Here is a 23,966-nt window from a genome sequence, read left to right on the forward strand (position 1 = left end):
TGTTTGTTGTTTTGATTGATTATTTATCAGTCTTTAGTACAGCATCCAGGACTGTTTTTAGAAGTTTAGAGCTTTTCATTCTGGACAGCAGAATCTTGGGCAGGGGCCTCCTGCAGTTATTCTGCTGCCACTGGCACTCACGTGGATTTCCAGTCAGGTTCCAGATCCATCTATTACTTTTATTTTACTCTTAAAGAGTTTACACCTTTAATTTAAAAGGGGTGCTGAAGGGAGACGATCTCTTTTCTGTAACTGCTTCCTGCTGGCCATGGGCTGTAGTCATTGCCTAATAAGGTGTAAAAACTCTTTAATTTATTCTAACTGGAGGAAGATGGATCTGGCATTCTGTACGAAGTTGGATGAAGTTTTCATATGGTTAATAAGATGTTCACTCTGAAAGAAACAAACTTAATTAAAAATTTGGAATACCCGTTTTTAAAAGAGGACACATTGGATTACAGAGATAGACAAGATTAGATGCCTATAAAGATGGCATTCCTTAAAAGCTGGTGGGAACAGCATATATATTCTTTTTTAAGTTATCCATCTTTAGAGAGAAATTGCAACAGACACTTAGCTTTGTCTGAAGACACATTCCAAGCTGTTCAATGATTGACACTCATTCGCTCTGTCAGATGCTCCTGGTGAACTGGCACTCCTTGGGCAACTGGCTTCACTCAGGATTAGAACACTAATTTGGAAATACTCTTAGTTTTCACCTGTGGGAGTGATCAGAACTACAGAATAAAGATTTTTACACCTTGGTTTTCATTGTACAATTTCTAGCAATTTTTACTTGTTCAATAGGTGACTCACCATCAGCAAGCAAGCCTCACTTTTGCTACACAGCAGAGTACAGCAGAATATAGAAGTTGACTGAGACTGGCTGAGACTGCCACCTTATTCTATAGACATGTTATTAACTGTTTAGAAAATGATTTTACCAGGAATTTAACATGTCTAATATACTTCTGCACTTGATCCAAAATAGGAAAGATAACATTACAATTATTAGGCATATATTTAGTACAGGATAAAAGTGCAGCACGTAATATTAACTAATGTATTACTTAATGCATAAGGATTCAGAGTTGCAATTATTAGTTTTGAGTTTCAGGTTTGTAATACTTTACATGTTATCTCTCCATGAGAGCAGGCCATAATGCCAATTGTGTTTAAGTTTTACTTACAGTCTCCTGGTATCATGGCTCCACTTAGCATGTTCTTCAACGCAGTGAGCAAGTTGCAGCATCCTTTCAGTATTCCAGAGATTTTCCAGTATTCTACTAGCCTGGTGCATAGTGCTCTCTGGCACCATGGAACAGTGCCAGTCTGGAGGCGATATCCATTGTACACTTGGCTGTACCGAGTCATTATTGGCTGCAGGAGCTTGAAACTGCAATATAGTTTCCATCAACTTCAGGAGCAGAACCAGAGACTGATATAGCACATATTTTTAATTGAGGGGTCAGTGACCAGCCTAGCCAATAACTCACATGGAGAGGCCACCTGTAATGTATACAAGGCCTGGTTCGAATGCACAAGAGTTTGACAATGTTAAAGTTTATTCCTTGTTTTATATATATTTTAAACAACTTAACGCAATACATATATCAAATGACTATTTACTTACACAATTTTACTATGAAGATAACAGTAGGTACATTACTTTAGTAATAGAGGAAAAATACTTTTCATTGTTAGAATGAAAACAGAATATTTCCAATAGAATCAAGACAACTTTTTATTACCATTTACTTAAATGTGTATTTTGCAGTGGCCTTCAGACAGGTTTATTATCATGAAGTTATTTCTGCTACCAATACCAATCTAAGTTTCTTTAGTTAACAATGACTTCTACAACTAGAATTATTTAAACATTTTCAGTTTGGAAGATGTTTTACAAACTCTTTATAATTGACTATAACCGCATTGACTAGACACCTCATGTTTAAATAAACTTACTAAATTACAATTACCAATGAAAGAAATTTACTCTTTATTTAAGAGAGCATATCTACAATCTTTTTCCTTTAGCCTAATTTCACCAATGTGAACTTACAATTTTCATTACTCTAAAGATTTTGTACATATAATGTTAATTTAGTTTATAAATTAACTATGGGAGATTACACTCAAGTTAAATAAAATTGAAACCATAATAGTTTATGCAAGGAATGTTCTCTTTTTCCCTTACAGGAAGCTAAAAACTTCTTTTCTTTAAGTTATCAAAATTATTAAATTAAAAGCATACTGACTACCAGGTTTTAAAACACATGCATACTGACTACCAGGTTTTAAAACACATTACACAATTACTTAATTTTTTTAAAATCATAACCCAGGAAAGATCTCTCCATAGTTTTTATGGACTTTCCTTTACTTACTGAAATTTGTTAATAGAGCCACTAATTACCTTTATTTCATTGGAAAGAAATCTTCTGGAAGAATTAAGGCTCACCAGATTGTGGAGAAGAAAATAATTTATTCTCAATCTTGCAAGAAGGGGTGCAGAGCCAGATATGGCTGGTGCCACGAACAAAGAAAAATGACACAATTTATACCCCTAAGCCTAGCATGCAAGCTCTTCCTGTTTTTCCATAGATTGGATACTTCAGAAGTTACAGCTTATCTGAGATTTAACTTTCCCACACAAAAGTTTGATTTAACTGCTTCTTCTATCACATTCCAACCATTTTAGTTTTTACCTGCTCCCCCCTTTTTCAAATAAGGAATAGAATTTAGTGCTGAAATGGCACCGACTTAGTTAGCTCCTTCTTGGGCATCCTTCCACTGCCCATAGGACTGGCCTAAACTGGTCTCCTCCACTGCTGTCCAACCCGGGAGTGGGAGACTGAGGCAGCAGGCCGCCAGGTTACATCAACATTTTTCTTATGTGAAAATTAACCTAATCTTTGTGTGTGTGTGTTTTTTTTTTTTTTTTTTTTTGCAATTTATGGCTGACAAAGGTTTAAACTGGGAAATTACCAGGCAAACTGATTCTCAATTCCCTAGCCTAGTAAGATAGGTTTAATCTGCCACACCTAGTCTTGCCTTAAAAGCTCTTGCAAAGAGGAGGCCCTTTCCCAATTGTTTCCATAATCAGATTTCTATGACTTTTTCATCCTGCTTAGTTTAATTTGGGCTTTAAACTGAAAATGGGAGGATTGCATCCAGCATCCAGGTGGAATCTGAGCCTCCTCTTGACATAAAGGTGCAATGGACACAACCAATCCAGTGTCCACATAGAAGAGGTGGCATTGGATTGGGAAAAGTGGACATAATGGACAAAGGGTATGGGGAAAGGCAGGAAGAGATGAGAGGTGGAGGCGTCTTCGGGACATGGAGCTGCCCTGGATGGTGCTTCAGAGGTAATCACCGGACATTGTAAATCCTCACAGGGCCTACATGATGGAATAGAGGAGAGTATGGGCCATGATGTGAACCAATGTATATGAGGTGCAGAGGTGCCCAAAGATGTACTTACCAAATCCAATGGATGTGTCATGATGATGGGAACGAGTGTTGTTGGGGGGGGGGAGAGGGGGGGTGGGGGGGTGGGGTTGAATGGGACCTCACATATATATTTTTAATGTAATATTATTACAAAGTCAATAAAAAATAAAAAAATTTAAAAAAAAAAGAATATTTATAAATATAACTGCATATTTAATTTTTAACAATTTGAATAGACCTCTTTTAAGAATTTTTATTTGTTAATTTGATATTATCCTGATGTATGAAGACATACATTGAGCTTTTTTTTTTTAAAATGGGCAGACACAAAGAGTTAGACACAAACACAACTCATTGATATTACTTGTAATTTGCATTATTTTATATACTGTTTAACTTAATTAATTAGGGGTCCAGAAATACATATTACTTATATAACTGCATATTTAACCTCAACAATTTGAGCAAATAGGCAGACATGAATAGTTTGACACAACAACATGACTTTAGTTACTTTAAACTTTTCAAAGACTTTTGAAACTCTTCTTAATTTGCACTATGACCATGCAGTTTACCACAAGAATTTTCCTTCTTACTTAATGGATTGTAATAACCAAAATGTTCTCAATGCCTTAGCACCATTTTGTTTTAGAACTTTATATTTTACTTTGAAATTAGCAGAATTTTGGATAAGCCACAAGATTAACTTTATATATATTTACTGAGGCTATTTGAAGCCTCAGGGAGACAGACTGCTTTCTCTCATGAATTGCCACTCTTAGGAACACTGACCGTCAAGGCAGGAGACTTCTCCCCCTCCACCCCCCTTTTTGATTTTGGAGATAATAAAACTCCAGTGGCCATTTAACCTTATTCTATCAGGCAGCAATTTATTTAGTTTACACTTGAATTCATGAGAGAAAGGGTTACTAATACCAGGAGAGGAGACAGTGATGTCCCAGCTCTTCTCAATTATGAAATAACCATAGGCAAAGGCAAAGGGTGAGGTTAGGCTTGAAGTAACCATAAACAAAGGAAAGGTTAGTGTAGAATTTACACTTAAATAATAGTTTCAGGCTAAATTCACCCAGCTATAATCTCAGTTATTGTCTTTCCACTGTTTTATAATATAAATGTATTTATAAATGATTTTAACTCTTAGTTACAGTTTTTAATTTTTTTTAAAACCTATTAATTTTATAACACCTTTAAATACCTTTCATTCAACTTATAACATATTAAATGAACTTAACCATTACTTTAATTTTCCTTTAAAGTAAAAGAATAAATCTCTTGCAGTTAGTTTGAAATAAAAGGCTACTTTTCAGGATTTGATTTCTAGAACATAAAATGTTCTTTTAAAAGAGGTAAGACTCTTCTTCAAACATTGAGGATATGATGAGGTTAAAGCACAAGAAGCTATTGATAAAAGATTTTCTTTATATATTGATCTTACTCAATTTAATCATAAAAATTTCCCTTCCACAAACCTTCTACACTTTCAGTATTCATTCAGGTTCTGTCCCACACTCTACTCTTTCCAATAATCAATCATTTTATCTTAGGACAAAATCATCTTCTGTTTCCTTAACAATAAAAACACACTCCATATATCCCACATACTAAGTTACCAGGCAAACTTCTTACAACATATAATTGCCATTAATACTAAACAAGTTTGTTAAAATAATGAACTTTTCTTCACTTTAAATACTTAGTAGCATGTAATACCAGAAACAGTTTTTTTGGAAGTAAGTTGGCAGGGGAGATTGGCTGCCGAATAAGTTTGTTATAAAATTGCCTTTTATTATTATTATTATCATTTCAGTTTTGTTAAATAATGACTTTCTGCAATTAGCCACTTAAATACCTTAAACAATGCTTTGTAAAACCTTTATATTTATACCCTTAAGACAAATTTTACCTTCACAGAACACATTCTCTTACTTAAGGTTACTACAATACCTTCTAAGAACCTGAGCAGAATGCAAACGTATTTTGGCTTTGACACCCTAAGGAGGGAACTTTACTGCATTTATTCTGATTCTGCTTTTCACCCCCTTCACTTCCCCCCCTTCCAGGCAGTCGGGTGCACAACAAACAGGAATGCAGCTTATGAATAGAAGGGTGGACTCACTGGAAAGGGGCAAGCCGCTCCCCCCTTTCCAGCTTTCAGCCAAAATGGGCAGACAGAACCTACTCAAATTTGGCAACTCTCCCAGGGACCCAGCCACCCTGACTGGGACATCCCCAACAAACTTGGGTGCGTCGCGCGGACACAGATGGCCTCCAAGCCCCGGCAAAGGGCCAGACCAGAGACAAGACAGCAGAGCATGCACAAACATCTAGACTCTGCAAACATCCAGACTCCTCAGCTTTTGCCCCAGAATCATTTCACCCCCTTGCCAATGGCAAGGGAGGGCTCCAGCTCAGCTGTAATTCCACTCTACATAAGGACACAACTCCAACACTAGCCTTGAGCTGACACAGACAGAAGCACAAAGGTCACTAATCTGACCCACAAGTTTATATATTTATTTTCACCATGGCTGCCCCCACAGCCATCACAAACCTCAGAACACTTAACATTTGGTATAAAGCAAATTCATTCACAAATTAGCACCATAACAAAAGATTTCAGCTAGACTTTTCCACTGTTTAAACTTTACACCCAGACCAAGCTCCACCAGAAAAGCCGATCCATTTTCCTGTAACCAAGTTTTGTTTTCCTTAATCTAGACCAATTTCCAGGACATTAGGACTTGAACCTATAAATAGCCCTTCCTATTAAAATCGAGACTCCACTCCTTTAGTGGATATAAGACCAGTACCAGATTCTAACATGCAGTTAGACAAACCCAAAACACCAGGGCTTTTCCCCGGTTTTCCTCCTTTTCCCAAGCCTAGAGAGAACGGCTTCCCCCCAGCCTTCTGGGGCTACTAGGGTTCTCTCGGGAGGTGATCAGCCTCCCCTTCCTAGCAATTAAAGCTAGGGCCTTCCAGACTGTGCTCACCCGGGGAGTCTTACCTTCTTCCATGTTCGGAGTTCTTTTTCGTTCCCAGAATCTTTCTCTTCAGACCTTCCAATGACCCTCGATTTTGTCGGGAAGATTCTGGTGGAGCCCACATCTTTTTTGGATTAAATTTAATCCAGGGGCGCCCAGATTTGGGGTTCACCTGAGTCCTCCCGGCTTCCTCGGGGATTTGGAAGGGGCAGCAAAATGCTACCGTCTCTGGCCTTCATTTTTATCCCTTCGCGGTCGCCAAAAATGTTGTGGAATTTAAGAGAAGTTCAATTAATTGAGTATAGAGAGGCCAGGACTCAGGAATGATTTTGAGAAGGAAAAAAATGGTTTATTGATGGCCAGCCGGACTCGGGAGCTTTCAGTTTGAATCCCGAGCCCCGAACAAGATTTTCAAACGTCTTTTATACAGAGAGGAAAGGCCAAATGGTCCCTTTGTTTCAGTTCTCAATAGGCTTCAATTAGCATATATCTCTTCCACATCTTAGGTAAGCTTTTAGCAAGGACTCCAGACATTCTAGATAAGCCTTGGTTTTTGCATTTCCCCTAAATACTTAAAGTTTACAGCTCTTGCATTGTTAAACATTTCCTGGGACTGGAGCCTGTTTGCCAATTTCCCTAAGGGCCGGACTGCAGCCTCTTATCTTTCCACACTCACAAGTCAAACAGCTTAGTTATTTCTGAAGAGACACAAGTCAAACAGCTTAGTTATTTTTGAAGAGACAAAGAGCCTTCCACCCATAGCCCACATCAACATCATCTTGCTGTGTCAGCTCTCCTTGTGTGTGGCGCCATTCTTGGGCAGGCTACACTTTCTTTCACACTTGGCAGCTCTCCCCACGGGGCGCACTCCTTGTGCATGGGACTCCCCTGCATGGGGGACATCACTGCATGGCATGGCATTCCTTGCGCACATCAACACTGCTCATGGACCAGCTCCACCAGGTCAAGGAGGCCCAGGTTTGAACCAGAGACCTCCCATGTGATAGGCAGATGCCTGATCCATTGGGCCAAGTCTGCTTCCCCAGAAACCTTGATATTCATTGTTCTTTATGAATTTTAAGAAGATTTAAGGAAAGCTAATCCAAAATTTATAGAAAACAATCCACTGCGATTAATTTTGTTTTCTTTTTAATATGACAAATTTAGGCAACAAAAGTATAAAACTGTGTCTTCCTTTTATATGTACAGTAAACTGCATCCACCTGGGCTCAGTTTCTTCAATAATGCCTATCCAATCACTGCCTAGGTTATCAACATTCTTCTAAGAAGCAGACATGGCGATATAATTGAGTAAACTGTATTTCATCATATAGTGTCTTGCAGAACTACACATATCATCTGAGATGTCAGAGGTATGATCAAATTTGGATACCTATAGGATTTCTTCGGATAACCTGACTGAAATCACCATGTTTATATAGGAAGCCACTCAACATTGCTTCCTATGTTAGGGGCTTTCTGCATGTACTTTATACACAGTGGCCACTTTTAATCTATCCTTCTGTGCATCTAATGAAATTAGACATGTGTTCTGTGACATCCTTCCACTCCCGGCTATTTCTTATTCTGACATTCACATGAACCAGCTTCTACTTTTCTACATTGTGGGTCTTATTGAGATAGTTACTATATCCATAGTCCTGATCTCCTATGCTTTCATTTTGTTGGTTATTCTGAGGATGCATTCTGCTGAAGGGAAGCAAAAAGCCTTTTCCACCTGTGACTCTCACCTAACTGGAATGTCAATTTACCATGGGACAATCCTCTTTATGTATGTGAAACTAAATTTCAGCTATGATTCAGACAAGGATATGATAGTGTCTATAGTTTACACTGTTGGGATTACCGTGCTGAATCCCATCATCTACAGTTTGAGGAGCAAAGATGTAAAAGAGATAATGAAAAAAATATTTGCGAAAACTTTATAAAGCACGTATAGCACATATCATAAACACATGATAAAGCACATTTTTGGCATTGAATCCAACTCATAAGAATTCTGGTTGTCCCTTTTTTGTATGGTCAGAAACGTGACTAGAAAATGGCTTATTTTTATCTTATGTACCTTAGAATGTTTCCAAAAAATTACTAATGAGCCCTCCTGTGCAAACTTTTATACAGATAGAAAAGCTGCATCATCTATTTGCTTATGACTACCTTTGAATATATATATTAAACATTTACTGATGTACTCATATTGCAGTTCTTGGTCATATATAATTTGATTTTCACTTATTATAATTAGATTTGATGTCTTCAGGGTTTGACCTCTTCATATATTCCCGTAATTTTCCTAGGAGTTCCTTTGCCCTCATTATGTAGTTAATTCTCCTCTCAAATCCCTGGGAAGTTTTGTCCTCTCATTAACTCAGTAGCTCATGTACTGTCCCCTATCTAGATCCATCCTCTGCACTCTTGTTGAACACCAGAGATTTTTGTTCCTTTAATTAAATTCATAAATTCACTCCTTTCCATTTTTCAATTACTTTTATTGATTATGCCTATTTCAAACTCCCAAAAATATACTGAAACTACATGATAATATTTACAGATATTGTAATTAAGGATCAGGAAAGACAAAATTATAGCTTAGAGAAAATCCTCCAATTGCCTATAGGATATAGATGCATCACAATCTTAAAAGTTTTTCATATTTAAGAGTTGCTGTAATGTTGGGATATTGGCCTTAGTTTTTATCTCATCTTTTACCCTTTGTGTATGAAAAATGACTTTGCATTTGTTACTATTTTTCAAATATACTCCTAATTAACAAGGTTCATGATGAAAAATGATTTTCATCTCATCATTTCTGCTGTATTTAATTTGGTTCAAGGTTTGTCCATTTGAGGATTACTTAAGAATGAAATATCTTTTCTTTCAATGAAAATGACTCTTATTCCTTCCAGTGGTGCTTGTCTTTTGAATTTACTAAAACAATCTCATCAAAACAAGTAGTCAAAACCATCTTCAACAGTTAATGCTTAAGTGTGAATTTAGATCCTAACTTAAAAGTACAAACTTCATTTGTAGTCTCTCTGATAATTTTGCAAGGAAGGTGTTGGAGATTTGGACCCAAAGGGTATCAGGAATGAAAGAAAGATAAAAAAAGAGAGAGAGAGAAAGAAAGAAAGTGAGAGAGAGAGAGAGAGACAGAGAGAGAGAGAGAGAGACAGAGAGAGAGAGAGAGAGAGAGAAAGTAAAGAAGAACGAGAGAGCTGGGATCAGGGGGTCTGCGAGTAGAGATTCATCAGACAACTTTATTGTTTACAAGGGACTCTCTATATACCCCAGTCTACGTGATAACAAGCAAGAACACATAGTCTATGTGACAACAAGCAGCAACACAAGTCTACATGACAACATGCAGGAAAATGCAGTTAATTATCAGCATTATCCATAGTCTAAGGAATTTTAAAAAATCTTATCTCAAAGTACGAAGTCTAAGTGTTCTATTCACTACAAAAGGTATGTGCTCATCTTTTCTTTTAGCCTTTAACCGCTTCATACCATTTGCTGGGAACTCTTACTTACCTTGCATTCCTTAGGTTGCAAGCATAGCCATGGAAACAGCATGTCTCTCCTTGTAAGACCACTGTGCCTCAGTTTCCAACAGGAAGGCTCATATATCTTTATTGGGAAAAGCAAAGTTTTGATAGCAGAATATGTTCAGTGTATTACTCTGACCAATAATATGGGTTACTAGTCCAACAGCTAGAATTTGGTGGCAAGCTAATATCTCTAAAATCAACTCCTTTTAGATCTGTCAGATATTGAGGTCACAGGGCAGATCACTACCTTAAAACTGGTAAGACATGCAGATACAGAAATTCAGTTTATCAGATGCAGCAACAGGTAGAAATACTTATAGGGGACTTAATAAATTTCCCTTTATTTACAATTTAATTCCTTTATCTGATTAATTGCTGAAGATTGAATGTGGACTTCTTCTGGAGGCACAGGGTTAGGGTGACTCCCAAACTATTCTGCATTTTGCCTCCACAAGTTCCAACAGTTTGTCATTGTAAAGATGATAGAAAAATCCCAAACTTTAGGAATACAGTTGCAAAAATCATCATTTGTAACAAATTGAATGGGTATTAAAAGGATCAGATCCTATGTCCAATTTATCCAAGGAATGTAAGGGAGTTCAACAAAAGAAAATAAATTTCAAGGTAATACACCACAGTAATATCTGAGGGAAAAATTACATTATCATATCAATTGATGTAGAATTGGAATTTGTCCAACAATTTTATTTCATGATAAAATCACTAGGCAAAATAGGGATAAAAGACAAATTTCTTAGTAAGATAAATAGCATATATGAAAAGACCACAACTGCTATTATTCTGAGTAGTGAAAGACTTAAATTCTTCCTTTCAGGTTAGGAACAAGGCAAGAATATCTGCTTTCACCACTGCTGAAAGAATGAATTTTTGATATACGCTAGCTACAATACTGTATGAATGAATTTCAGTGAAATAAGCCAGACACAAAATCACAAATATGGTATAACCAAATGACTAGAAGAAGCAAATTCACAGAGAAAGCTAGTAGGTAACAGGGTATCAGCAGCCAAGTTGTGAAGGAAATGGGGAGTTATTGCTTAATTGATGCAGTATTTCTGGTACAGTTGGTAAAAAAGTTGGGTAATCACTTTTAATGATGATAGCACTATGTTGAGAATATAATTAATACCTTTGAATTATACCCTCAAACTTGGTTAAATTTTAGTTGTATTTTTTTCATGTATAATAAGTCCTATAAAAACCACAGAGGAGTAAAGTAAACAGAAAGGTGGAGACTCTAAGATAGAATCAAGAGGAAATGCTAGTTATGATAAAAACTATAAGAAATAAATAATGACTTTAATGGAATCATCAGGTAACTAGATATGATCAAAGAATGTATTAGTGTCCATGATCATGTCAATTGAAACTCCCCAAACTGCAGAGGTAAGACAAAATAGACTTAAATATGCTACAGAATATCTATGAATTCTGGGTTAATAACAAAAGGTATAATATATCTATAACGGGGAAATCCAGAAGGAGAAAGAAATGGAGAGAAGAAATATAACTATTAATGCCCAAGAATTTTTGAAAATTATTGACAGACAACAAATCACAGATTTAAGAAGCTCACAGAACACCAAACGGGATAAATGTTTTAAAAATTTACATATAGGAATATATGAAACCTGATGAAAATCTCAGACAAAGTGAAAATCTTAAAAAAAGTCAAATTAAAAAAAAAAGCCAATGCATAGAGGGACAAATGAAAGATGTAGATGTGAGCACTCTATTATTCACATGATTTCTCTGTAAACTGATAACTGATCTAATCATTTAAAATTTAGAACATGTTTCACAGACCTATGTATTTGGGTGTTTTAAATGAGGTAATCTATGTAAATGCTTCACACAGTGCCCAGAAGGTGGAATCTGTAAATGAATGCAAGATACCTCTGTTAAAGAATAGTACAATTTTAAAAAGTGCTTTCATCAATTGTAATATGTTCCACACAAATGCAAGGTCTTAGTGGTCAGGTGGTATATGGGAATAATGTATTTTATGCATAATTTTTCTTTAAATGAACAACTTCTCTCATAAAAGAAAATTTTAAAAAGCAAGGGTATGTCAAATATTATACCCTGCTAACACTAATCAGTGGAGTAGGAGTAGCTTTATTAATTCCAGAAAAAGGAAAATTATAAAGGTTAAAGTAGGGCATGGTGATGGTTATGCTAATCTGTTAACTCAGCCAGGTAACAGGGTGCCTAGTTGTCTAGTCAAGCACTGGGTCAATTGTAATACAAAAGGATTTCATGGACTTTAATGATCAGTGAGTTGATTGCATAGATGGCTTTTGTTATCTACAATCAGCTAAGGAGTTTGCTACCAGCACTAAGTGGCCTCTCATCCAATCAGGTGAAGGCCTTAAAGGTGAAGAGATTTCAGCATTCAGTCAGAGAATTCCCATCACTACTATAGACAGCCAGCATTTCCTGGGAACTCATCTAGGACCTTCAACTGAAACCCTCCTGGCTTGCAGCCTGCCTTGCAGAATTTGGACTTTTTTATCTCCACAGTCACTTAAGAGAGTTTTGTAAAATCTCATACTATTTACTGATATGTCTTGTCAGTTCTGTTACCCTAGGGAACCCTGACTAACACAACTTGGTACCAGCAGTGCTAATTGAGAAAGAGTATCTTAAAATTGGGTTGTCTGAATTGGTTTGGGGAATTTTTTCAACTGTCTCTCTACTCTGATTAGATTCAAGGGCACTAACTCTCTTTCCAATAATCAAGGTGCCACTGACAGTCCATGGTGTGATTTGGCAATAGAGATTCACAAAATATTGCTACTGGATCTGACTACTTCCATACTCATTACATATTGCAAGGATCTCCTTGAGAGTGTTTTTAAAACCTTTACAAAGTTTTTGGAGTTAAAATGTACAATGATGTTAGCTGGTTGTTCCTAAACATACTGGGTAAGAAAAGAAAAGTTATGTTAGAAAAGAAATGGATGAGCTAAAAGCTTCAAATTTGCAACTTAAGTGGTGGATGAATTATGTGAAAGTTTCTGTGTGTTCTTTGAGAGAAAATCTTGTTTTGTGCAGCAGCAGACTTGAGATCTCTGAAAACCATAGTCAGTGTTACATTGTATGAATAACAGATTTACAAGGAAAACTAAAATCTCAAACTTGCCTGATGCCTGCTGTTAAAGTGAAGGCACTGATTGGAAAGGAATGGAACCCTGAGAAGTGGGATGGAGATATTTGGGTTGATTATAATATCAGTGGTGACATTGAAACCCTAATTTTTACTGCAACTTTGAAGGATAAACTTGCAATATTCTGTTCCGTGGAGACCACAAAATGTCAAGCTTGAGTCACTTATCTTCCAGTCTGTTCCAAGAAGTTTGTACCTCCTCCCAGTCCAGAGGAGAGTACTAGCCTTACTAAAGCCTACACTGCCCAATATCCAGTCTGCCCTGTGGAGTCTGCCACCCAACCCTACCTGAAGAGATTAATCCTGTGTCATCAAGTGAAAATTAAATTGGATATCCTGAGGTCAGTAGCTTGCAAGGCATTTCTTATCCTTTTAGAATAAAATCATAGTCCACTAAAGGTGAAGTATAAAGAATCATCCAAAAGGAAGTATACTATTCTCTAAAAGAACTCATGAGTTTTCCAGTTTATATAGACAGAAATCAGTGGACTATGAATCAGAATGAACATTAAGTGTATGGGATAATGGTGGAAGGAATTTAAGGTTGGACCAGTTTGAATTTTTTTATATGGACACACTAAACATAGATTTTGGATTCAAAGCTGTAGCTTGAGGAGATAGAAAGGGCTCTGTCTGTTCAGGTGACTGGCAGAAACATGGACCAAATATTGGCCCAGAATGTCTGCTGTCTATATGTCCAAATTATACTCATATACTATAGATAAGGGAGTTCAAATGTTTAGAAAGATTAGAATGCTAGAATAAATTCAACATTTGAGAACAACAACCAACTCCAGGAGTGTCCAGAGGACACACGTTTAATCAGGACTCTAAGGAATGCATTTGTAAGGCTAACTCCATCTGCACTGAAGAGCTCTATATTTGTTCTTCTCTGTTATCTAGACATTACTGTGGGAACTGTGGTCAAGGAACTAGAATCCTTAAACATTATGGGGTTGATTGGATCTTGCACTGGCAGAAGCCAAGTAGCAGCACCTAATCACCAAAGACAATATGGGTTGGTTACCACAATGAAAGGCAGACTCAATTCAGCAATCAAAAGTATATGAGTCACATATATTTATGGCCTTGGCTAATAGATACGAGTTACCTATAAGTAAAATAGATAGTCTACTAAATTCTGACTTGATCTGTATAAGCAGAAAAGTTCTTTGTTGAAAGAACAAATCCCTAACTTGAATTATAGAAACACAGAATCGTGGTCCCTGAATCAATTCCCAGACCGGAGAGTTTACAGGCCCAGAACCACTTGATGGAGGGGAATACCAGGCCCTTTGGGAAGGATTCTGTTAGAAGACTAAAAATTTAGAATATTAATCTTTCTCCCAGCTTTCCCCAATGAGAACAATGAACTTTTCCCGGAGTAAATCTGTATTTGGAAAAAGGCAGTGATAAAATATTTTGGAGACTATTAGACACAGGCTCAGAAGTGACATTAATTCCAGGAGAACCAAAACATGCCTGTGGTCTACCAGTCAGAATTGGGGCTTATGGAAGTCAAATGATCAATGACTATGTAGCTCAGGTCCATCTCACAAGGGATACAGGTCAGTCCATGGACCCATTCTACGGTCATTTCTTCAGGTGCAGACTGCATAATTAGAAAAGATATAATCAATAACTGAGAGAATCCAGACATTGGATACTTGACTTGTGGAGTGAGTGATATCATGATAGGAAAGGCTAAATGGAAGCTGCTAGAACTGTCCCTACTTAGAAAAATAGTAAACCAAAAGCAATACCAGATTCCTGGAACAATTGCAGAGATTAGTGCCACCATCAAGGATTTGAAGTAAGCAGAGATTGTGATTCCCATCATAACCCCATTCAACACTCCCATCTGACTTCTGCAGAAAACAGATGGAGAGTTGAGGATGATAGGAGATTATTGTAAACTTAACCAGGTGGTGACTTCAATTGCAGCTACTGTCTCAGATGTGGACATATTGCTTAAGCAAATCAAGACATCCCCTTGTAGCTGGTATGCAGCTATTGATGTGGCAAATGCTTTTTTATTCAATTGTCATTAGTAAGGACCACCAGAAATGATTCACTTTCAGTTAGGAAGGCCAGCAATATACCTTCATTGTCCTGCCTGACAGGTAAGGTATATCAACTCTCCTGCCCTATGTCATAATATTATGTGTAAGGAGCTTGACTCTCCCTTCCAAAAGACTTCACACTGGCCCATTGTATTGTTGACATCATGCTGATTGAACCTAGGAGCAAGGAGCAGCAATTGCTTCAGACTGATTGGAAAAGCATTTGCACGGACATAATGGGAGATAAATAAATCCAACAAAAATACAGGGGCCTTCTACCTCAGTGAAACTTCCAGGTATCCAGTGGGGTGGGATTTATTGAAATTTCCCTTCTAAGGTGAAGGCTAAGCTATCGCATCTGCCCCTTATGACATTCTTCATTTGGGTGTGCTACTCTGGACAATTTACTGAAAGAACAGAAAAAAGCCTGTTGTGAGTGGGGACTGGAAAAAGAGGAGGCTATGAGACAGGCCCAGGATGCTGTGGCACATGCACTGCCACTTGGGCCATATGATCCAGCAGATCCAATGGTGCTGGAAGTCAGTGGCTAATACAGATAATATCTGGAGTCTTTGGCAGGCCCTTATAGGACAATCACAATCAAGGCAGACCCTTAGGATTTTTTAAAAGATTTATTTTATTTATTTACCACCACCCCCCCACTGCTTGTTTTGCTCTCTGCTCTCCATGTCCACTCACTGTGCATTCTTCTGTATCTGCTTGTCTCCCTTTGTTGCATCATCGTGCTGCACCAGCTTTTTGTAGGTATGGTCCATCAGCTCTCTGCAGGCATGGGCCGTCAGCTTTCCATGGGTGTGGGCCAGCTTTCCTTCACAAAGAGGCCCTGGGAAGCCATCCCAGGTCCTCCTATATGGTAGACTGGAGCCCAATCAGTTAAGCCACATCCACTTCCCAACCCATTGGAGCAATGCCCTGCCATCCTCTTCTGATAACAACTCTCCTTTTGAAAAATATGAAAAATAGCTTTCGAACTGCTACTGGGCCTGAGTATACACAAAATGCTTAACCATGTGCCACCAAGTTACCACTAAACTTGAACTTGCATTGTCTATGATGAACTGGGTATTGCCTGACCCACCAAACCATAAAGTTAGGCAAGCACAGCAGCACTCCATCATAAAATCAAAGGGGTATATACAAGATAGGGCTCTAGTGGGGTTCCTGAAGGAACAAGTAAGTTACGTGAGGAAGTGGCCCTAATACCCATGTGCATCACTCCTGTCACATCACTTTCTTTTCTCATTCCATGTCTATGGCCTCTTGGAGATTTCCTTACAATCAAGTGACTGAGGAAGAGAAATCTCAGGCCTGGTTTACAGATAGTTCTACACCAAATGCAGATACCATCTGAAAGTGGACAGATGCAGCACTGCAGTTCTTTTCTGGGACATGCCTAAAGGACTTTGGTGAGAGCAAATCTTCCCAGTGGGCCAAACTTCCAGGAGTGTGCCTGGTTATTCATTTTGATTGGAAAGAAAAACGACCATACATGGGTTTGTACACTGATTCCTGGGCTGTTGCCCATGGTTTGGTTGGATGGTCAGGGACTTATAATGAACATCATTGGAAAATTGATAACAAAGAGATGTGCATAGATGCCTCTGAGTGGGCAAAGACATGAAAATATTTGTGTCTCATATGAATGCTCACCAGAGGTTGACTTCAGCAGAGGAAAATTTTAATAACCAAATGGATAAAATGACCCACTCTGTGGCTAGCATCATCCTCTTTCCCTAGCTTCTCCATTGTAGCACAATGGGCTTATGAACAAGGTGGCTATGGGGATTAGTTCCACCACCTCAGCAAAAGCATGGTTAAATGATTTATAAAAGCTCATCTAGTCTTGCTTCAGAGAAAAAATAGCTCTATTCTTGCTTATCTCTGTACAAGCTATCTCTTTTTGCTTGAAGTTTGAAAATGGCTTCCTCTTGTCTTTTCTGCTGCTAGATTGGATGTGAGTCTAGAGACAAGGTTCCTTGTTACAAGACTAAACATGCTTGAGAAATTTAACTTTAACCACAGCCCTTGGCTGAATCCAAAAATACATGATAAATAAGCAAGAGAAATAAAGCAGATGGGCCCCTTCCTGCATATGAGCTTTGGTGTGTGAGTCTTTCATTCCTGTCACAGGTGGCCATGTTGGTAATAATTTAGGCTATGCATGGGCTCAGTAACACAGATTTCCCCCACCAAGACAGACTTGGCTACACCCACTGTTGTGGGCCCAATATGCCAGTAATAGACACCCACACTCAGCTCCCGAAATGGTGCCATTACCTGAGGTGATCAGCCTGCTACCTTTTGGCAGGTTGATTACATTAGACAACTTCCATCATGGAAAGACAGCAATTTTTTCTAAGTTGAATGGATACATATTGCTGTTATGAGTTTGCATTCCCTGAACACAATGCTCCTTCCAAAACTACCATATGTCAACTTACTGAATGTGTTTTCCTCTGCCATGGTATTCCACACAACATTGCTTCTGATCGAAGAGCCCACTTTAGAGCAAATGTTGTGCACGAATGTGCACATGTTCATAGAATTCACTGGTCTTACCATGTTCCCAATCATTCTGAAGCAGCTATATTGACAGAACAGAGGAATGTCCTTTTGAAATTGAATTATTGTGCCAACTAATTGGCAATACCTTTCAGGCTGCAGCAGTGTTCTCCAGGAGGCTGTGCACACTCTTAATCAGCCTCCATTCTATGGTTCTGTTACTCCAATAGTCAAGATTCATGGTCTCACCATGTTCCTCATAATCCTTAAGCACCAGGATTGCTAGAATGGTGGAATGGCCTTTTGAAGACTCAATTATAGTGTTAACTAGGTGGAAATATCTTGCAGAGCTGGGGCAATGTTTCCAGGAAAGTGTTTATGCTCTAAAACATTGTACATTCTATGATGCTATTTCCCATAGCCAGGATTCATATGTCCAGAAATCAAGGGTTGGAAATGGGAATGGCATCCCTATTAACCTTTTTGATCCACTAGGAAAACTTTTGCTTCCTGCCCCTGCAACCTTCAGCTCTGCTGGTCTACAGGCCTTAGTTCCAAAAGGAGGATTGTGTCAGCCAGGGTGCACAACAATGATTCCTTTGGACTGGAAGTTAAAAGTGCCATGTGGCTATCTTGGACTCCTCAAACCTCTGAATCAAAATTCAAAGAAGGAAATTATTGTACTGACTGGGGTAATTCAAGTAGAATTAACAATGGTCCAGAATCTTCAGGAATGAAAGATGGGGTCACTCCACCAGGAAAAGAACTATCGCCAGCTGTAGTACTTGCTGAGTGTAAAGGGAACTTGGAATGGGTAGTGGAAGAAGACTGTAATAAATGTGAAGTTCAACCACATGACCAGTTACAGAAGTGGGGATGTTAACAATCATGAATACTTTTTCCCTACTCTGTTATGAGTATGTTTGCATATTTACATAAAATGAATATATTTGTTCTCTTTACTAACCTTTTCCCTTATCATGTGACATAAGTTGTATTAGTTTCATGCCTAGTGTTTAAGGTTGTCAAGTTTAATAGTATATATATCCTAATGACTTGCACCTTATTCTGGAGGGAATTAGTGTGTTTCCAGTTGTATACAAAGAGTACAAGGCTAAAGAAATATCAGATAGCATATATATTGTCAACAACATAACTTATTACTACTGTATCCTGCAGTGAATTTTAAATACAATATTTACACACATTTCCAGGTTCTTTTTAGAGCCTTTTTCACTTTTTTGTTCCTCAAACTGAAGCTCATGGGATTCAGCATGGGTATCACCAAGGTATAACATACAGAGGCCATTTTATCATTATTAAAGGATTGACTGGCTTTGGGCTGCACCTACGTTATTTACACTCATTACTTACATTATTTATATATACATATAAATGCATAATATTTATAACATATTATATTTGAATACATATATATTATCTCATTACTTTGCCTTTCAAGAACTTCACCTGATTGGATGACACATCTCTCATTGCTGATGAAAACCTCCTCAGATGCCTGTAGATGTAATCAATCATACATACAATCAATTTACAAATCACTTAAGTCCATGAAATAGCCTCACAATAACAATTAGGCCAGTGCTTGCTTGATTGGTTTTTAATTTCATGTTTGAGTGTTTTTGTACATTGATTGTGCTATAAATGAAAAAAAAAATAGCTGAGAATATTATTTTGTGTTTTTTCCTTGGCAATAATTTCAGAATTTTGACATGTCACAATGGTGTAAAATGGTTGAGAGGAAATAGCTTATAATATGAAGTGGGAGAAATCTGGGCTTGAATCCTGAGTCTGTAAATAAATATATAAATTTTGTCATATTCTTTTCTAACAGGGCATGAATGTCCTCTTATATACAAGAACTTTAATATTTTGAGCTTTCAAATAGCTATGTAGATAATGCAAAATAATGGACACAAAACTCCCTGTCATTGGTAGCCACTTAATAATATATGATAGCATTGATAATAGATTTCCTTCTTCTGAATTTTGATGTATGTAAAACTGTTCTAATAGGTGTCTGATACTTTATGAAATGGTTTTGAGTCTTCCAGAAGGACTATGAATGTTTTTTAAAAAAATATAAGATCTCCTTATATTTTTTTCTATCCTTATCCTGTTATAGAAAAATCAGCTACACATAAACACAGCCAGTCTAATATCGTCAAATATTATTGAACAGTAATGCCAATCTATCCAAAGGGTTCACTCACTGGCTCTCAATCTCATCACAGCCTTGTGCAGACATTACCTTATAAACCTTTCAGTGTTTTCCTTATTCCAAAATAAAAAATCCCATAACCTCCTATTATTGATCCTTAGCTGTGATATAATACCTTCTTTGACATTGATGCAAGAATATTACAACACAGCTTTTAACTAGGTTATGCAGTTTTCTTCCTTCATTTCCCACAAAAGAAACATTTTGATGATGTAAGAAAATATATCGGAATTTAAACATTATATTATAGTAAAGCAATAACAAGAGCTTTAACGATCACTTCATTATTGACTTTCAGTGATGATATTTTATAGTTTTATGGAAATACATCTGGAATATCCATTCCGGACTTTTTCAGAAATAATGAGCAAATGTATAGAGAAACACTTTATGCAATTTTGAAACATTTAGAAAACAATTACAATGTTGCAATAACTTGATGAGGAAAAAATGAACAGCTTGGTGTAAGGTTTCCAAAAGACAACAGAAAAAAAAGCAAAAAGGACATTGCATTGTTGTTGTTTGTCCCCCCCGCCCCCCCCCGCTTTGTGACTTTTTTGCCTGCTCTCTGATCTCTGTGTTCATTCGCTGTATATTCTTCTGTGTCTGTATTTATTTTTTTATTCATCTACCCCCCCCTCCCATGGGTTGTTTGCTGTCTGCTCTCTGTGTCCGTTCGCTGTGCACTCTTCTGCATTTTTTATTTTTTTGGCTTGTCTCTCTTTTTGTTGCGTCACCTTGCTAAGTCAACTTTTCGCTGTGCTTGCAGGCCGGGGAGCCCTTGCAGCACTTGTGGGCCGGGATGTCTTCAGCGGCATTCAGACCGGTGGCTCTCTGCAGCATGCCAGTGAGCCTGCCTTCACAAGATGGCCCTGGGATGCGAACCCAGGGCCTCCTATAGGATAGATGGGAGCCCAACTGGTTGAGCCACAGCTACTTCCCTTCATCGCTTTTATAATACACAAAGTACACTTTCTTCCAGAATAACTTCAGATGACTTGTTCAAAATTACTCCAGAAGAACTAATAGAAAAAGAATCATTGCCAAGAAAGAATATATAAAATGCTTTAGTGTGAAATGTCTCTTCTAGAAGAGAAGCTGAGCTGTATGTCTAACACACTTTAAATCATGTGGGACAAATTTTAAATGACATAATTTTCACTCTGATTTTTCTCCTTTAAATTTAATGCAATCTTATGGGATAAATGTAATTACTCCAATTTTATATATATGATCATGTAAGAAAGGTGGTTTATGCTCTTAGTAGAAAATTTCAAACTAGTATTCACATGGTACACTCCACTGTAACATATCTGAGTTCAGAAACTTTGATATTCATTGTTTTTTATGAATTATAAGAAGATATAACATAAGGAAAGGTAATTCTAAATTTATAGAAAAAAGTCCACTGGAATTCATTTTGTTTTCTTTTTTAACATCACAAATTTATGTAACAAAAGAATGAAACCATGTCTTCCTTTTATATGTACAGGCAACTGTATCTACTTGGGCTGAATTTCTTCATTAATGCATATCCAACCACTGCTTAGCTTATCAACATCCTTCTAAAAAGAGCAGACATAGGGATACAATTGTGCGAACTGTATTTCACCATATAGTGTCTTGCAGACCTACACATATTAACTGAGATGTCAGAGGTACCATCAGATTTGGATACCTACAGGATTCCATTGAAGAATTTGACTGAAGTCACCATGTTCATATTGATGGACTTTACAGATAAAATTGAGCTGCAGGTCTTCTCATTTTTATTATTTCTAGTAGCCTATCTTTTTACTCTGATTGGAAATTTGGGACTGGTTTTATTGGTTATTGAAGATGCCAGGCTCCACATCACCATGGACTATTTTCTGAGTCTACTGTCATTCCTGGGTGTCTGCTATTCTTCAGTTGTCACCCCAAAATGTTGGTCAATTTCTGGCAGTGAATAAAGGCATTTCATTCTTGGATGTGCGAAACAGATTTTTCTCATTATTTCTTTTGGAAATGCAGAATGCTTCCTCTTGGCAGCAGTGGCTTATGAGCCCTATGTAGCTATTTACCACCCACTGTTATATTCAGTTAACATGCTATCCTTAATCTATGTGCCACTCAACATTGCTTCCTATGTTGTTAGCAATTTGTATGGTACTTTACAATTGCCACCTTTAGCCTATCCATCTATGCATCCAATGAAATTAGACATGTTTTGGGATATCCATCTACTCCTCACTATTTCTTGTCTTAACACACATGAACCAGCCTCTGTTCTTCTACTTAGTGGGCTCTATTGAGAAAATTTCTAAATCCATTGTCTGGATTTCCCATGCTTTCTTTCTGTTTGCTATTTTGAAATTGTATTCTGCTGAAGGAAGGCAAAAAGTCTTTTCAACCTGTGGCTCTCACCTAACGGGAGTGTCAGTTTATCATGGGACAATCCTTTTCATGGATATGAGGCCAAATTCCAGCTATGCTTCAGACAATGATAAGATAGTGTCTATATTTTGCACTATTAGGATTACCATGCTGAATCCAATCATCTATAGATTGAGGAACAAAGACGTAAAGGGAGAATGGAAAAATATTTGAGAAAAAACTTGTTCATTATAAAATACATTTTGGGCAGAATTGAACTGAAAAGAATATTGGGGGTTAGACCAAATTTTTATGGTCAGAAAATTAGAAATTGGCTTATTTTTAGATTATATACCTTAGAATGTTTCCAAATAAGTTACCGATAAGCCCTTCTGTGCAATCTTTTATACCCAAAGAAATAACTGTGCCATCTACATGCTTAGACCATGTTTGCATATATCTATATTAAACATTTACTGATAAACTCATATTGCTGCTCTTGGTCATATATAACTTGATTTTCATTTATTATAGTTACAAATGATGTCTTCAGGGTTTTGATGGCTTCATATCTTCTCACATTTTTCTTAGAAATTCCTCAGCACTCATTGTGAAGTTAATTCTCCTCTCAAATTCCTGGGATGGTACATCCTCTGGGTAACTCAGTATATCCATGTGCCCTCCCACATGCAGATCCAACCAGGCCTTTGGAATGATCCTTCTCACTTTTGGCTCAACACCATAGATTTTTATTCCTTTAGCTAAATTCTCTCCTTTTTACCTTTCAATTACTTATATTGATTATACCTATTTCCAAACTCCCCAAAATATACTGAGACTACATGATAATGTTTACAGAGAATGTAAATAAGGATCAGGAAAGTAAAAATTGTAGCTTAGAAAAAAATCTACAATTGGATATTGTGTTCCCACAATCTTAAAAGTTCATCCATATTTCAGAGTTTCTACGATGCTGGAATATTGAACTTAGTCTTTATTTCTGCTTTTACCCTGTGTGTGTGAAATGGACTTTGCATTGGTTATTCTCTCTCTAATTTACTCCTAATGATCAAGATTCATGATGAAATTGATTTTCATTTCAAGTCACCCCTGCTGTATTTAGTTTGGTATCAAATTTTGCTCATTTCTTGTTTCTATAAGAATGAAAATCTTTTTTCTCAATGAAAATGACTCTTTTCACACCATTGGCACTTGTCTTTTGAATTCACTAAAACAATGTCATCAAAACAGGTAATGAAAACAATCTTTTGACAATTAATTCTTAATTGAGAATTTGAAACCCAAACCAAAAATTTTCTCGATAGCAGAATATGTTCAGTGTATTCCTCTGACCAAGACTGCAGGTTTCTAGCCCAACAGGTAGAATTTGGAAATAGCCACTCTTGTATGGTGGCAAGCTAAAATATCTAAAATCAACTCCTCTTAAATCCGTCAGAAATTGAAGTCATAGGACAAATCACTATCTCAAAACTGGTATGACATGAAGATAAATAAATTTAGTTTGTCAGAAGCAGCAACGGGTAGAAGTACTTAAAGGGGACA

The 23,966-nt window shown here is 37.2% G+C and overlaps 2 pseudogenes; both read left to right on the forward strand.

The window, feature by feature from the left end:
• The first annotated feature begins 7,892 nt into the window (after positions 1-7,892).
• On the forward strand, positions 7,893-8,410 carry LOC139439910 (olfactory receptor 5T2-like; annotated as a pseudogene).
• Positions 8,411-21,685: 13,275 nt separating this feature from the next.
• Positions 21,686-22,637, forward strand: LOC105744526 (olfactory receptor 5T1-like; annotated as a pseudogene).
• Positions 22,638-23,966: the final 1,329 nt, after the last annotated feature.

The sequence above is a fragment of the Dasypus novemcinctus genome, chromosome 10 (genome assembly GCF_030445035.2).
Source record: "Dasypus novemcinctus isolate mDasNov1 chromosome 10, mDasNov1.1.hap2, whole genome shotgun sequence".
In the NCBI taxonomy this organism is placed as follows: Eukaryota; Metazoa; Chordata; class Mammalia; order Cingulata; family Dasypodidae; genus Dasypus; species Dasypus novemcinctus.